The sequence below is a fragment of the Aptenodytes forsteri genome, unplaced genomic scaffold, assembly GCF_000699145.1.
Source record: "Aptenodytes forsteri isolate BGI_AS27 unplaced genomic scaffold, ASM69914v1 Scaffold164, whole genome shotgun sequence".
Taxonomy (NCBI): Eukaryota; Metazoa; Chordata; class Aves; order Sphenisciformes; family Spheniscidae; genus Aptenodytes; species Aptenodytes forsteri.
The window spans coordinates 2,950,111-2,962,445 of NW_008795527.1; positions in this window are offsets into that span (position 1 = coordinate 2,950,111).

Consider the following 12,335-nt stretch of genomic DNA (forward strand, 5'->3'; position numbering starts at 1 on the left):
TCATGCATTACATACCTACCTGTGGACATACATACTTTATACATTTAATATATTTTCATATACTTTAACATTTTAATGTGTTTTAATGTTTTATAGCTTTCGTGTTATGTATCTTTATTTCTATATTTTAGCTATTTTCATTATTTATATATGTGAAACTAAATGCCCGTGTTAGGTGCTGGGTATGTATAAGTCGTCAGTTGCCTCTCTCTGTTTGAACTACGTATGGTTGGGGTGAAATACATCACGGTCATACGCTTTAAATGCACAGGGGATGGACCAGAGCCAGCTCCCACAGCTCCAACAGGAGGGTGGCTGCAGGAAATGCCGTGCAGTTCCCTGTTATCTGCCGCCTTATCTCCTTCTGCCTACCTGGGAGGTGTGGCGGGAATTTTAACCTTTCACAGAGGGACTCCTCACCCAGGGCAAGTGTGCCCATTTGGCTCAAGCATGTGGAGCGTGGACTGAGTCAAACTGTGCAAGGCATGCGGACGCTGAACTTTCGGAATGTCTTGAACTGATTTTGGCCAAACTGACCTTTTTTTTTTAATGAAATCAGTGCCATTTTCTCATGTAAGGAAGACCAGAGAAAGACCCGATTTGGCTTTGAGAGGTGCTGACAGGAGAGTGTGGAATGGGGAGAACAGAACATGGGGCAGAGCTGATAGGGGGAGAGACGATACAGTGACTGAACTTGGGTGTCCTCATTTGGACTCTCCCTTTAAAAAACCAACAGATATTGCTAATTCATTTCCTAAGAACAGCCTGGATAGAGAGCCTTAGGAAAGAAGTAGGGTACCACTGGTTTTTTATTTAATGTCCTGTTCTGCCAGTAGTGGAAAGGCAGCTGTAGTAATTTTGCCCAGTGGAGAGATACTAGCGCTGAAAGGCAAGTGTGAGAGAGCGATTTTCAACAGCAGCAATCTGTCTCTGCCCGGTTCCCTGAGCGTGGCAGAGGGGAGCCATAGCAATAATCTTCTGTTACGTTAGCTCTCCCTTACCAGGTCTGTGGCGTTAGGCATAAGAAGAAAGCATGCCACTAATGGTATGTTTGACTAGTATCAAATGAAACGATCTGATTGCAAGGTGCCAAAGGATTAAAACAGCCAGACCAGATGAGTTCAATGCTCCGGACAAGCCCGGTATTTGCTTCCTGATAACCATCAGGGGCAGATACAGCAGGGATGGGAACTCCTGCCTCCCTCTCTTTCCATTCGTGATAGCACGTGTACATGTTTAGGAGAGCGATTTCCTTCCACTGCCAGGCGGCTCATAGGCTGTTCACTGCAGGCAGCCAAACTTTTCCTTTACCTAACCCAAGTGAACATACTGACTATTCCTAAAATCGCCAAAGCTTGGTAGAAGACTACACTTCCTTAATAATGTATTTTCAGCAGGCATTGTGTGAGTTAATCTTGTTTGTAGCTCCATAATTTTTAATTTTGTAACCTTATTTTATGAGTTGTCCTTTTCTCCTTATGCCATGAAAATGTCTTTTATTTAGCAACTTCCAGAGAACCTTTTTGTGCTGATCACTGTTATACGGGGATCAGTCTTGCTGATGTGTGTAGTTTATCTTCAGAGTGAAATAAAAGCAGTTTTCAACTGTTGTTCCTCATCTAAAAGCTTCTAAGCCTTCAGTTATTATTGTCTCCTTTTGCATTGTGGGGTTTTGTTTACTCTTTTATATGATTGTCCATGTGACTTTTCAGAGGTGTAAAGTATATTTACATGCTCCAGTGGAAGTTGCTCATTAATGCCTTAGGAGCTCAGTTTGATAATCTAGGACAAAGCGTAGCATTCAAGGGAAGGAGGAACTCGAATTTACACAATAGCATTAAAATACTTCTGCTATTACTCTAGACAGTTTCTTATGGAAAAAACACTTTTTTAAATTGGGACTACACATAAGAGAAATACTTTGCGCTGTTATATCTATAATAATGTTTAAAGTTGGGGGGGGGCTTAAAGGGGGTTAATTAATCCGCACTGTACTACACTGAGCTACACTGATTCATTAGCAGCCACGTTGTTCAAAATGTAATAAGCTCTGAACAAACAGCACTTGCTCATGAGTTAGCTACAGGTCAGGAGATTTGCCTGTTGGTACTTTAAAATGTATAAGTAGTATTACTGAGACTGTAAGGTATAATTTCTAGATACAGATGAATTTATTTCCTGCGTAGCATCTTTGTAATACTGCAATTTACTGTTCTTGACTCCTTTTATTGCTCTTCATTTCACTGTACAGGTTAATTCTTTTTTTCTTGTCATTTATACTATGAACCAGATGGCTGCATCCTGCCATACAAAACCTTCCTAAGGTGGGATTTCAGAAATTCTCAGCGTTTATCCAACTTCTTCTCCTGTCTAAGCAATGGACGTTACTACTGTACATTTCTGTGGGAGCAGAGGGGCCAGTTCTGAATGTTGTAAAAAATCCTCTGACTGTCCACACGTGAAAATTACTCCCAGTTACGGTCAAGGGTGAGTTTATAGCCAGGGAGCCAATCCAGGATCATCCCATGTGTCAAACTCTGTTTCCTAGGATCAGTACAGCAACTCACAGACCCGTTCCAGAATGGTTCTTCTAGGATTGCTCTGCCAGCAAGCAAGCCCACGCCACTTTTGCTCCTGATAACGTGGGAGATTTGCAGACAGGAGGCTGTTTTCAGGAGAGATGGGTGACACCAGCATGGAAATGCTACTGCCACTGAAGAATTCAAGACTGCAGAGCCATCACGCTCAAAGCTTGTCACCCCTCTTCCGTCAGCCATCAGGCGCGTCTGCAAGGAGCCCCACCATGGGCCGAGGTAAAACCCAGTGCTACTGGCAGCAGCAGGAGACCTTGCTTGCTGAATGCTGTGAGTCAACTAAATGGCTATATAAATGGCATTCCTAAATGGAAAAATAAGGTCTTTTAATAAAGTAAGAGGATTACTAGGGCTGCAGTATGTTCCCCTCTGATTTATTTGTGTGTTTGGTTTGACTGTTTTTTCTTTCTAATAGTCTCCACTCTTCTACAGTAGTAATACAAACCACTAATGTCTATTCGGAGATTATGACTTCAGATTGTACTGTTGGTAATAAGAGAAGGCATACAACTGAAAATGTGGTGTTCTTCTGTAAAAGCGTTAGTTTGTGTGGGGAAGAAAATGCCAGTTGTTGGTAGACCATTCAAGTGGGATCATGACAATAACTAAACAAATAACTTCTGAATTCTTGAGTGAGGTGGAAAGCTGATGTCCAGTTCCCCTGACATATTTTTAATTGAATCCCTCAAAGCTTGGCATGAGGGATCTTGAGTTCCTACAGATCTTGTAAAAAGTGGAGATGAGTTCTTTGTAGTCCATCAAGGTGTGAACACTTGACCCATTCTAGAGCTCATTTCTTTGAAGGATCTTTATATTGAGCATTCACTGACATTACAGAGTCTGTAAATGTTTATGTGCCTCTCCTCTACATTTTCTGGAGTTTTGGTGGTACAAAGCATTAGTAGTATCATCTTCAACAGTCTCCATCAAAAATCCCAAGCTTCAAAAATGGGAATTATTTTGCCCCTGCATTTTCAAATAAATGGTCACCACTGGGTCCGCTAAGAGCTTGAATGTGCGAGTATTAAAACAAGCTGCCCTGTACTGTATTTGAAGTGAACAGGTTGAACAGGTCATTAATGTCCTGTGTTCATGTTTCTCATAAGCAAACATTGCTTTGAGAAACTGCGCGTCACGGAAGAGCACTGGTGCACTTGACTAACGGCCCTTTACTTTTGCAAGTTTATTGGTTCTCTGTTGGTTGTTTGCCAGGGAACTGCAGAATTGTTTGGGGATTTTTTTGTGAAAAGCTCTGGGGATTGCTCATTTTTCTTCCCCAAAGGCAGACTTGCATCATTTTTAAACAAGACTAGGATGTGTAGTAATAGACTTAAATTTTTTTTCTTGAGTGTATCATATGCAAATACCATGAATTTCCATGCCTTAAGCTAAATCAGAGGTTTAGAGGAAAAATTCTTGGTTAGCTTTATATCATGTCCTGATTTTCAGCTTTATCTGCTTAATCTTGACAAGAGAAATCATGCCATGGTCTTCTCTACTCAACTTCCAGGCTGGCAGGTATGCAGCCCTAGGTGAAAGAGGTCCTGGAGATAACTGTTCTTGGGGAATATCCGAATGCTACAGATCACTTTAAATAGACACATCTCCTTCAAATCAAGATGACTGCAGGCATTTTAACTCCTGAATGGGAATATTGTAACACTTACCAGTGAACCTAGATTTGCACTAGGAGCACTTCGCTGCTGTGGCTGCACTGATAAACAGCATCAGGAAGCGATTCCACAAACCTTTCTCATGTCTCCATTACAGCGCAGTGTGCCAGCTGTGGTGGCTGACGCTTCTTCGTAGGGCTGCATGAGGCACCAGAGCAGAGAAAAGTTAGAAAGGGCAGAGTTAGAAATACCCTGGTGGGCTTTTGTCTTTCACAAGCACGATACCTGCATGCTTAACTATATTTGGTTTATTTGTGATCATCACCCACTATGTCAACACCCTGTTTTGACAAGGATCCCATTTTATGAGTTTCGTGTTTTAAATTATTGTTGGGCTGTGCTTCTATGGAAAATCTCTGTCCCCTTTTAAAAATAAATTGACTGTAAATTCCACTTGCATTTAAGGAATTTCTTGGTTCTCTTTGAGCTCTCTTCTAAGCATGAAAGATGAAAATTTGAAGAAGTTGTATGACAAAGGAGAAGAGGGAGGTTTTTCAGTCACCAGGAAGATGATGAAGCTCAAAAGACAGGAGCCTGAGTATATAGGAGGTACGGAGTGGTATTGCTATTTTTAACATAGCACATTAGATGTAGATTGTGTTTTACAAAGCATTCAAAAGGCAAGTTCTCTCTCCGAGGAGCTTGCTCAGTGCCAAAGGAAACCAAAGGGGTGTCAATGTTTACCCACAAAGTAATCACACTTGTGAATGCATACCAGGTCTAGTTCAGTTCAGTAACCATGTGATCTATTTCACTCTTACATAAAAGTTCGATGTGTTGCTCAGTGAGACACCTGTAGATCTAAATGTGTTTATCCTCATTCATGCCTAATTTTTTGATGCCCATAATCTCTTCATCAGACTGTTGTCTCGCTCAGCCTGGCATCTAGCCATGCATCCTCATTCTGCTCTTCCTGGTGATTGCCTTTCTGTGACATTGTAAATTACCTACACATAACCCAAGTCACTTAACGATATTTTTGTATTTTTTCCTGGATAGCAGCAGTTTCTTTCTGCACTGAGAACAGAAGTTGGGTGGTATCAGCGGTTATTTTTGCCACTGTATGCAAAATGATGCAAGACACAGTACTTCTCATGCTTCGGAGAACTTTATTTCTACATCAGAGCTTAGAATAGGGAAATATAGCTGAATGCGGGCAGATGTAATTTATACCCCATCTGAGTATAATGAGACATGTAGACTGTCCAGCTGGAGGGCTATCTTTTACATATGCTATAATGTGGTAGTACTGCTTAACAGGACCACTGATAAAAGTATTGTAACTCCATCGCCAGAATCGGATGCAAGGCTTCAGTATGTTCCTTTCGGAAGATAACATTTCATTAGCAGTTTATATGTGCTGGAAATTTTTCTTAGGGGATGGGTAGCTAGAAAGCCAAAATGCACTATGCACCAGCAATAACTGTTGTGCAGTTTCATGAAGGTTTTTTAGCTCAAGGATCCTGCAGTGACATGGTGGAGCTGCTGTGGAGTTTGCCACTTTGGTCACACATTTGGCCTTACAATCTTGTTGAGAAACCGGAATATCACTGCTCAGGAAGTGCCTTACACATTGGGTTTTTTGGGTCTTTCTTCCTTTCTGGGTGAGTTCTAGCAAATTCCTTTATTGTTCTAAACTGAATTTGTGAAAGAGAACTTACCACAGCGGGAGCCCTTTCTAATTACATGCCAGCACACCATAATAGGATTAATAGGTTGTGCTGGGTCTGTAGTCTTCACTCTTCCCAAACTGCTGTTATTGAAGCAAAAGTATCCTGGGGGCCAGGCTGGCTATAAGGACTTTGATCCCTTCACCAGAATATTCAAGTCATCTAGGTCCAACTAGATTTTTCCTTCAGATGGCCAATTAGAGGTCTGGTGTTTTTTGTTTAGATTGCTCAACCAGGATGTGGGAGATGTTGAATCATATCCCTTCTCTATCTAAAGGGATTATGAACCCAAATTTGCTACTTTACAGGAAAGTCCCCCAACTCCTAAGAATAATCTTGGCCAAGATGTTTTCCAATCCCTCCTCTTAAAGCGAACCATTTTTTGTCAGAAAGAGAAGGTCAGGAGTCTGTGTGCCACCTCCATGGGCTGACCTGGATTCCAGGTGATGTTTGCCCAAATACATAGTACAAGAAATTCGGCCCTTGGGCAGAAATAGAAAGTGATTCCCAGGGAGCGCTCTGAGCTGTTGGGTAAGCCTGGGCAGGGGTGAGAGCCTCGCTTCCTCCGTGGGCTTCCTTTTGGGAGGAAGAGCTGGTTTGTATGGTGAAACCCAGGAGGGTTGGGTGTTGGATCCTCCCCGGCAAAGGGTTGCGGCTGCCCGGGAGAGACGCCTGCTTTCTGAGGGAAAAAAGCTCCTCTCCCTGGAGTTTCTTACAGGCTGGTGCAAGAGCTCCTCATGCAACAAATCAGCTCTCGCTTACCCCTTCCTCAGTGGGGCTCTGCCCGTGCCTGGCAGGGGAACACCGCGGCTCTGCCTGCCCCATTCAGGCGCTGCTCACTGTGAAGTCCCCTGGTATCACTCATCCCAAACGCAGAATGTACTCTGTTTCCCCCGCTGATGTTAAAAATACATGCGAAACCATAAGTTAAAAATAAAAACCAGAAGCAGTCTAGTTGAGCCGCTCTGATCCGAAACCGCCCCGGTTCTTCCCTACGCCTGAAGCTACATGCGACAATGGCAATTCCAGTGTGGAGAGGGAACACGTTGAGTATCTCCCTTTGTACTTCAGCTCTGCAGCATCAAGCGTCACTCCCTGCTGCTCTTACTTTGATCTTCTTCATTGTTATTTATAAATGGTCAAATCTTGGGATTTCTATAGTCTACTTTTTTCTGATACTCCTTGTCTGGACTTGGCAAGATGAAGTACTTAGACTTTCAAAACATGTCTACCTGAATGCAGCAAAGTGTATTCTCTTTATTCCCTGTGAATACAGTAACCATTGGCAAACATGAACAGAGAGCAAAGACTTTGGTCAGGCACTTTTAAGAAAGAATAAATTAAACTTTTCTGTTTCATTTCACAGTATTTTCATTATGTGTTTGTAATAGCCTATGCAAAATTTCTGGTGTGAAGTTGGATATTTTATACATTTTGTAAAATTGCTACTTTCTAAAATTTTATTTTCTACTAATTTAAAAAAAAGACTTTTCTAAGACATTCCTTGGAGGCTGCTATGCAGTTATCAGCTACGTGCTATGTCTCCCATTTAGCCTGGGTGCCACATGCCTGTTTAGTGAAATCTGCTGCTTTCTGCCTGACATTTAACATGTGGTTCCACAACTGTTACGAGCTGATATCAATGTGGGAGAGATGCTACCAAAAAGAGTGTCACTGCCAGTCCATATTATGACTTGTGCCACGAGTCACTTTTTCTCACCACCTCCCATGTGTGTCAGCGCTGGCATTTGAGCAGCTGTGTCAGACTGGGGAGAGGATCTAGTTGGAAACTAAGCCACCAAAGGAATTTAATAAAAACCAGTTTTCATCGGGATCTGTTCTGTGATCTGAGTCACTGTGGGTCTTGCCGAACACTTGTGTCAGTATGATGGAGCCAGCTGCAATGCCTGAGTCCTAGGACTGTACCAATAACAAGTAATAAAAATCACTGTGGCTTTGTGTTGAACATGAAAAATGTTTTACCTCATCTCAAAATAACATTCACCTCTCACATCTCCAAAGCAGCATATACTCTTGAAACCAGATAAAAAAAATAGAAAGCTTTAAGACATTGACATGTTAATCACTTTTTATTAACAGACAAAGCTAGTAGCTAAATTCAATTTGAATTCATGAGGACTGTTGTCTCCCCACCTGCTTTCAGCTCCAAATTATATTTTGGACGTATTTGCTATTTCCTGAATGGTCTTTTTGGCCAGCCCTAGCCCCTTGCCCACAGAAAGCCATTGCACATGTTTTATGCTGTTGTAACTCCACTGATTTTGACAGGACTCCTCTTGCCTGATGAAAGAGCAAAGAGAGCCAAGCTGAAGATTTTTGCAGCCGCAGACCACTGTCAGTGCACGCTTTGCCATCCGAATAGGTAAGTCCGTAGCTGACAATTTTTTCTACTAAGCAATGTAATGGGTTTGCAAGACCTTTTAGACTGCAAATTTCATGAGCTCCGAACCTCTGGAAAGCAGAGCTTTTGAAAGGAGCATTGGCGTGTGGACAGACGGTGTAGCCAGAGCTTCCAGTGCTCTTGGGCCTACCGAGAACCTCTGCAGAATTGAAAGCCTGCAAACAGTCAGCACAAATAGCTGATGTTTTCTGGCTTCTGATGATGCCAAGAAATGCATGGGAGGCTCCTTTAACATCTCTAGAATTCCATTACTTTTTGTTTTATGTTTCATAGCTTCCTTATTGTGTCCATATTGAGCAAATTTTTGTATATTGTTTCAGAGAACTGGTCACAGGGGTAATGAAAATAACTGCTCCTCAAAAGGGAAAGATCAGTGTCACGCAGAGGGAAAGCTGTTTTAAAACTTTCTCAATGGTATGGTAAAATTACTGTAAGAGGGTGAACTCAATGGCAGCATTTCTATTGAATTAATTATGAACCTGGCACTGTCTTGTATGTAAAAGGAAAGACAAACAAATGGATAAAGTGGGAAATGGCTTCTACCATCCCTCCTACTTTCTGTACAATTTGTTCTCTCTCTGCTGAGCCTCAGCTCCTTCTCATCAAGCTTTGAGAAAACTTTTCTAAAAGCAGTACCATTAGATCAAAGGCTAGCACAGTAAGAAATAGATCTAATTTTCTGAGCTACCACAAGGGAGAAAACGAGTCAGATCGTATCAGAAAAGGAGGAACTACTGGTCCCAAACATTCGATGACATCTGCTTGAAATCCTTTGCTTGCCATTGACGCAGGACACTTCTTTGCCAGGGGACAAAGTCACTCTGCCTGTTCTGCCACTTTTTCCTTTGAGTTAGCCCCTTAAGCACTAGTGATCTTGACATAGCCTGGAGTAACAAGAAGAGTGTAATGAATAAATGTCACAAAGTATACGATGGGACCATGGCATTTCATAATTCCAAAATGAAGTCCCAGGTTTTCTGGAGTGACAAGCTTTTTGTTTTGAAATAAATTTTCTGTGGCCGTTTGCCAGAAGTGATACCTTTTTTCAAAGATTTTGAAATAGATTATTTTTTTTTTTAGTTTGAAAAAATTTCATTGGTTCAGTAAGGGCCTTTTCCTGAATAGCTCCTCCTGACATCTGTAGAAGTCTGTAATTTCACAGTGCAATGTCTCTTGATACTCCTGAAGTTTGCTGTTAATTTCCTACTGATACATATACTTTTTGTATCCTGAAAACCCCGCCATGTACTTAGGTTCTCTTTCGACAAAAAGCCTTTTCCCCAAAATCAGCTTTTGCCTAGGATGTTCCTTTGTGCGCATGTGGTAGGCTCCCTTTCAGTGTTTATACAGCATCACACTATGAAATACAGACAATTTGAGGTAGCCCTGACTTTGAACTAGACTGGAAAAGCCATGGGATGACATTTTCTTGGTTAGCATCTGAGAATATTTTCTTTTTTCCTGGTAAAGCACAGGTGAAGTCCTTTGGAGCAGCTTGTGCAGGTATTTATTCTACTTCTGCTCTTTCCTATTTTATTTTTCTCTTTTGCTTCTTGGTTTAGCACTTCTAACCTGCCATTCTCAAGCAAGAGTTTATCAGGAAGAAAAAGGTCACATGAAAAGCATCCTTATGTTACACTACAGCAAGCCACGACTACTGTGCAGCTTTGCAAAAGAAATGTCAGTGACAGTTTTGCATCACCTTCATTTTCTTCCCTTCAGTGATCTGGAATGGTTTTAGTAAATCAGAAGTAATTTACATGAAATAGAAAATATTCCTTTTTATCTGGGAATGCTCTAAAAAATCAGGAGTGGCTCCTAGTGTCTCCAAGTTGCAGGACAGCTGCAATAGCTGCTCAGCTTTCTTGTCTTGATCAGAAAGTGAATTAGAAATGAGGGTCTAGAATGTTTTTCTGCTAAAATTGGGCACATTTGAAGAGGTGGCTATTTACAAACTTACTGTATATTAGGTGGCATGTAACTGATCATTACAGGGGACCATTGGCTTGTGATGTCCCTTGCTCTGGAGCTTAGTAGCAATGCTGTATGGATGACATAAATGCCCCAGGGCCAGGGACTGCTGGCTTTGGGGCCTGCCTGTGTAATGCCACAGGGCCTGGTCAGCACCGAACGCTGCCACAAAGCAGATAATTAAGAAGCCACAGTGACAGACTTTCTGAACCACAGCTCCCGTCATCTTGAATATCGTCCCCAGTGACGTAGCTGTCCTCTTCCTGGTGCAGAAAAGGAGCATAATTACTTCAGCTATACTATCCTTACCTATACTATAGACAGTATTTATACTATACTGTAGGGTAGTCAGCTGTACTATACATCAGCTATACTGACAGTGACAGGAGCGAGGGGGAGCTGGAGCTGGTTAGCATTGGAATGCTGGAGGCATTCCCACCCCTTGGGTTCAAGCTCCCTTGAGCTGATTCACAGCAAAGCTGCTGAAAACAACATGGTGTTTTACAGACCCAGAGTGAGGAGGAATCAGCTCCTCTCTACAATGTGGGACCGACAGCAACTCCACTTTGTAGAGGAGAAACTCTGGTAGAGGGATGGTCTCTAATGTAAATTTTAGCCTTGGCTCTGAAAGGAGCCACACAATGGCCTCAGGCACTTCACGTGGCCTGGAATTGTTCTTAAATGTTCACCAAAGGGTCAAGTTGTGAATGCTGGCTTGAGATATTTGTCTCTGTTCGCATTTCCATTTCTCCAGCTCCTTTCACAGCGTTGTCTTAGATGTGGAAGACCTGCAAATAGGTGCTTAGCCCCGTGTTTCTGAGTAACCCTGTTGACACTGGTGGTGACACTATGCCCACACAGCAGTAAAACAGATGAGGATGTCCGTTGGACCGGGGCTCTACTACGACAAAGCTTTTTTTAAGGTGTGTTGTCTGAAGCCTTCAGCTTCAGCACACATTTCTCAGCACACACGGAGCCGGCAGATGTAGTTACCTTTCTCTCAAGGCAGAACTTTATGCAACATGGCAGGAATATGTTAAATGTTTCCTGAAGATAAATGAAAGCTTTACAGGCTGAGCGAGAGAGCACCAGAAGAAAAAGGCATGTGATATCTTGGCATAAAACATCATGCTTAGGCAGAGTAAATAGTTGGTTTTACGTAAATAATGTAGTCTTATCCTATTACAAATAACCATTCTCATTCGCATGTTTTGCGTCATTTCTCTCTGCTGACTTCTAACTTTCCAGTCTTCCGCATTATTTCTGCATTACAGTACTGATAAATCTAATTTTTGACGATTCATACCATGCAGGTACCATTTTTCCTAATTAAGTAGTGGTGCCCACAAAATTTAGCTTTTAAGCTTGGTGTTCTTACCATTGAGCTGCAACAGAAGGTTGGGGTTAATGTTGTTGCCAGTTTTTTCTTGTATGATGTTTTGGGGTTTTTTTAATGGTGGCTTTGTAAGGGACTGAGCAGATGAAAGAGTTAGGTCTGGTTTAAATTGTGAGGATGAAATTTCAGAATTCCCACTTGACATGCGGTAGGGCGTTTATAGTACGTTTTGAGCAGAGTATCAGGGATTTTATTCACAACTGCATTTGAACTTAGAAAGTGAAACTTTAAATGTGGAATATCACATTAAAAATTGTTTAAAAATCTATTTCTACATGTAGATTTCTTGAAGATTACAGGAGAAAAGATTTTCTTGTACAGGCACCTCTTGTACCAAGGGATTTTTGCCACTTCAAGAAGTGTTCAAGAAGAGTTCAAAAAGATTGGGAGGAGGCCAACAAAATCCATCTTGTTAATATTCCCCATATTGCAAAACTATTTTAGCTGCGGGTATTATAATAGCAGTGCTGGTAACTGTTTTGCTGGGAATGCTGATTGAAAAGGATAACACAACTGGGATAAACAGACATGTCTCAACAAAGAAAGAGATTAGAAGGAAATTGAAATCTCGCCTATTGGTAGCTAAGTCCTCATGCATGATTTCACCTC